The sequence below is a fragment of the Sander lucioperca genome, chromosome 20, assembly GCF_008315115.2.
Source record: "Sander lucioperca isolate FBNREF2018 chromosome 20, SLUC_FBN_1.2, whole genome shotgun sequence".
Classification (NCBI taxonomy): domain Eukaryota; kingdom Metazoa; phylum Chordata; class Actinopteri; order Perciformes; family Percidae; genus Sander; species Sander lucioperca.
In genome coordinates this window covers 8,346,369-8,351,769 of record NC_050192.1, presented here as the reverse complement: position 1 = coordinate 8,351,769, position 5,401 = coordinate 8,346,369, and positions in this window count along the sequence as shown.

Here is a 5,401-nt window from a genome sequence, read left to right as displayed (position 1 = left end):
TTCGCCGCCAGTCTTCAGAAGGGATTCGCCTTCGCCGCCGGCCTTCTGATGGGTTTCGCCGTCGCGGACGGCCTCCTGAGGGGATTGGTCTTCGCCGCTGCCCTCCAGAGGGGTTTTACCCTCGTTGACGGCCGCCTCGGAGTCCTCGCCGTCCTGCTTGGCCGCCTGAGGGACTCTACCTTCGCCAACCTGTTCGGCCGCCTGAAGGCTTCTGCCTTCGTTGCTGCTCTCTGTCCCCTGTTGCCGAGGCCTCTCTGTCCCCTGTTGCCGAGGCCTCTCTGTCCCTGTCCTGGGGCCTTCCTGTTCCCTTCCCCAAGTGGCCCCCCAGTTTTCCCCCAGGCCTCTACGGCCCTCTGTTTCCCCTGAGTGCCCTCTATGCTCTCTGTTCCCTGTGCCTCAGTGACTCTCTGTTCTCTAGCCCCGTTTGACTTTTTTGGTTCCTCCGTTCGTCCCTCCTCCGGTCCCCCTCTGCCCTCCCTGGGTTGCCTTTTGTTCTGTTTTGGTATTTTTTTTTGGACATCTGGGATCTGTCCCTTGGGAGGGGGTACTGTCAGGGTTTTGGTATTTGTTCTGTTTTATTGTGTAGTCTTGTTTCTCTGTTTTGCTTGGTTTCCTGTTTTATTTTGTAATCTGTTTGTTCTCACTTGTCTTGTCCAATTTACTTCCTGTTTTCTGTTTTCCCGCCTGTCTGATTGTTCTGCCCCGCCCTGATGTGTTCCACCTGTTGTACCACCTGTCCCTTGTTAGCCTTGTTACCTCTTGTATTTAGTCTGTCTTTCCCTTGTCTGTTGTCGGATCATTGTATGTGTTTGGGTTTGTGTGTGTCGTCTCCAGTAGTTTTCCTGAGTGTTAGTCTTCGTGTTCCGGTGTTTCTACGTTTATCTTGGACTTTATTTTGGATACCCTTTTGCCTGCCTTTTCCTGGACTCCTTTGGTTTAGTATGATTTTATGTTTGATTAAATCATCTAACTATCCTCTGCTTCCGTCTCTGCTATTTGGGTCCGCCATTCACCTATCCACCCTGACACAAAGTACCCTTGAGCAAAGCAGTGAGACTGCACAGAAGCCAACAAACAACACTATAGTTTTTCTCTGTCCATCTTCTCACAAAAGCCATTGCAATAGGAATATACTCCGTAAACTTGACATGATGTCAAAATGTTTGATGAAAGCGAGAAATCTTCATGAAACTCGTTGTTTTCCCACTGTTTTTAGAACTGCTGTCACAGCTGAAATACTAAAAAAGAGCAAGGTGTTTAAACAAGTTGTTTATCTAGACATTCCCCAAGGCTGTCTTTTATCCGAACCACACCCGTCACTGAGCTTCCAACAATCAAACCTGTCCAGACCTAAAGAGATAACCCGTAATAGCTTTTTTTTACATCAATATGAATGTTTTGTCATTAACATTCTCATAATTTAACTTTAGGGCATTGTTGACTGACTTTAATGACCCTCAAATGATTTTGTTTCTGCCCAACCATTTGTAATACACTAGTAGAGATGGATAATGGTAGTAAATGGTCTTTTCAATGGTTCTGTAGTATAGGTTGGCTTGGAAAGTCTTGAGGTTTAAGTGAGAGTAAAGGAAAAACATTCTCTTTTAACAGAAATGTAGTTGTATAAATAGAGAGCAGAGTGCCAAATAATAAAGGTACAGGTATATAAAATAGATATTTACAGGTGAAATAGGGTGTAGATATAGCCTCCAGCTCTTTTCAAACATTTGTGTATATGTGTGTTTGCATGTTGAGTGATGGGGCGATGAGGTACTTCTTACCCAGCATGTCGGCACAGGCAAACAGACCAACAGAAGTTCCCATATGTCTCTATATGTTATTTTTTCACACAAACTAATCAGCTATGTCTTCTTCAATATAAGCTAAGACAAAAATTTGGGCAGTGGAAAATTAATCTTAAATCTTATTCATAAATGGTTTTGAAATTTAATTACGACTTTACGACTAAATTTCAAATCCTCCTGATATGAAGTGTACACATCAGGCCTGTAGCTTCCAAGATTAAGGCACTTTTCTGCCCAGAGAATCACAATTGTCAACATCAAGATCACTGCTTTGCCCTTTTTGCTTTTGGCAAATCCTCTTAGGTTTACAGCAAAACGAAGAAATGCTGAGGTCACAACTTGGTATGGACCCTTTGACCTCCCTCGGAAACCTCTTTTCTTCTAAGCGCAAGTAATAATACCTGTGAAGCCCTTGCTCATCTTCCCACATTTTTTTCATTCTCTCTTATCCAGACACACACATTAAACTTTAGGCTACCTGAAATCCCACTTTTAAAAAAGTAGATTTCCTTGACCCTGCTCCCTTATAGGTCTTTTTCTTTGATTCATTTCTTTCTTTCTCCTAAAACTTTTCTCCCTCTTTTCTTCTTTTGTTTCTGCAGTGGGATATTAACACCTGAGAACAAAGGTGGCAGGGCAGCTTTAATGAATGTATCATCAAAGGTATTCTACTTTTGTCTGCCTGAGGGAGGTCAGATATCAGTTTCAGCTACAAAGACTCTTCTGCATAGGCCACGCTGGATCCAGGAGGTCACAGGTTAGATCTCCACTATATTGTATTTACACGTCTCCTCAATTGCCACGTCATTACAAAACCGCCTCCTCACTCTATTATAAAGGGCCTGCTTTCCATCATCTGCCAGATATCGAAGGATGCAGTCCGATTTTTCTCCTCTCCATCACATTTTTGTAAAATATGCCAGATATGATCTCATTGTTTGTGTTGGACATCTGGCTTTATCATGCTTTAATTCTCCTGGCCTCTGACCTTTTTCCATGCTAGTATTTTCCTCCGCTCCTTCCCTCCATCTGTGGACTCAATTCAAGCTTCTCTGTTAAGGATTACTTGAACCCCAGGTGACAAAATGCACATTAGCTAAGGTCATTTCTTTTGTCCTAAAAGCTGAAATAAGAAAGTGCTTATCCATCCAAAAGAGGAGTCTTCTTGAGACCCAGATGCACCATTTTGACACACTTGTGGCTTCCACTTGTGTGGTCTGCCCTTTGTATTTTGCTGTAAAAAAAAAAAAGAAAAAGTCAAGTTGAGAGAGGAAAAGCAAGACAGGATGAAACCCGCTCTTCTGCTATCTGATCATTTTTAGTTTTAAAGAGAAAGAGCAAAAGATGAGAAAGCAGTCTTTCATCCGTGCTAAAACCCATCCAGCGACTGTCCTTTAATTCGAGCAGTGATCAAAATCATGAGTTCAAGAAGAGAAGTGCTGAGACATTGATTCTTTTCTGATCTTTTTGGATCAAATGTGATTTAGAAAGATGTCACTCAAATGTGTCATCTCAACTTGGGGCTGCACCATCAGTAACTTCAGTTCATGACACAAATCCGACACTGCTGACTGTGTAGAAATTACAGACTTTTTTTAGATGTATCAAAGCGGGACTAAGTCTGGATTTACACAAGAGTAAAGATTACTGATATAAAATAGACGTTATCCATGTATCATCATTTCCACTCAAAGTTCAATAGCTGGTTTAACGACCCAGAGGAAATTACAACAAGTAAGCAGATAGAGGCCGAGACTTGCTCGCCAACTGAACACATGGCTGCTGCTGGAGACCTTGGCTTATGCAGTTAAGTTATTATTAGTTATTATGCAAAAGTTAAACTTTTGACCTTCCTGCAACAGCATGACACAGTCTCTCTAAACACTTAGCCACCCCAACATTTTCCAGTCATGCTGATACGATGAGGTCTGGTTACTTGGGGTTAAAAAAACACACCCTCGCCTTGATTAGATCCAGCTTTGGCAGGTCCAATCCAGAAAGCACAACACACAGATGCGACTTTGGTCATTAGAGAGTAAAAATAAAATAAAGTACTTTTTTTTTTTTTTTTAAATAGCCAAGTATTTCTATAAACTTCATCTGTATTTGTGCCATTTCAATCCAATGCCAACGTTCAAGACCAATGCAGGAAGTAGTGCCCTAATGACTTTGGTGTCCCCATGAGTTTCATCTGTTGCCACCAGCAGGTCAAGGTTTTCACTTATCCAATGAAATATCTCAACATCTACTAAATGACTTTAGTGAAATTTGATACAGACATTCATGGTTCCCAGATGATAAATCCTAATGACTTTGAAGATCCCCTGAATTTTTCCCTACTGTCACCATAAGGTTCACATTTGTGGTTTTGAGTAAAATGTCTAGACAACTATTAGATGGATTCCCATGAAATTATGTACAGACATTCATGTCCCCCTTAGAATGAGTTGTAATAACTTTTGTGATTCCCTGACACTTCTGGAGGAACTTTTCCATAGTTCTAACAACCCCCCTTTTTTATTGTGACCGCACCGCAACAACTAGGAACTATCATGGTTCTTAGAATGCTGTTTTGAAGGACTTTTTAGCTTTTACTTCAGAGTAGGTACTCTCCTTTCCTGACATCAGTTAAAAGTTTTAATTTGTCTTGGTTTATGACGAAATACCTCCAAAACCAAAGCAAATGTACTTTGTGTTTAGTGCTAATGAGCAAATCACCAACTAAGATGGTAAACATGCTAAACATTAGGAAGTTAGCATTGTCATTGTAAATATGTTAGCATGCTGACGTTTAGCTCAAAGTACAGCAGTGCCTAACTACAGCCTCACAGAGCCGTTAGCATGGCTGTAGACTCTCTTATTAACCGTAACAACGATCTTTCCCTAACCTCAACCATATGGTAGGTGCCATGCGAATCATCCAATATCAAGGTTTTTTCTGGCGACAAAGATCAAAAAGACTAAGACTGGGAGCCTTCTACCTCCCACATAGTCCGCCAAAGAGCCTCCTCCTCTGTTTTGGGCCAATAAAGTCCAATAAGCCCAAAACTCTATTAAGGCAACATAAACAAACCTAATCAAGACTGGGAGGAGGTGCCAATCTGAATAGATTAGACAAAAGCGTGTGTGTGTGTGTGTGTGTGTGTGTGTGTGTGTGTGTGTGTGTGTGTGTGTGTGTGTGTGTGTGTGTGTGTGTGGTTTGGTTTGGTTTTTTGGGCTAGTCAGAATAGAGGCTGAATGAGGATGAATGACAGAGTGTGAAAGAGGGAGAATGAGAGTTTGTGTGCAGCATTCTCTCCTAAGATTCACACAGGACTTATCATTACCAGATGTCACAGTGACGGTGGCTGAATCACTGCTTTTTTCTTTAAACTCCAACTCTCTGCCTCTTTCTCTTCTCCGTCCTTCCTTCTTGGTTCTTTTCCCTCTCCCTGTCTCCCTGTCTCCCTGTCTCCCTCTCTCCCTGTCTCCCTCTCTCTCTCTCTCTCTCTCTCTCTCTCTCTCTATCTCTCTCTCTCCCTTTTTTTCTTCCTCCCTTCTCCATTTCCAGCTGTTTTTGGAGCACGCAGCGAGAACGGGGGGAGTTTTCCACCAAT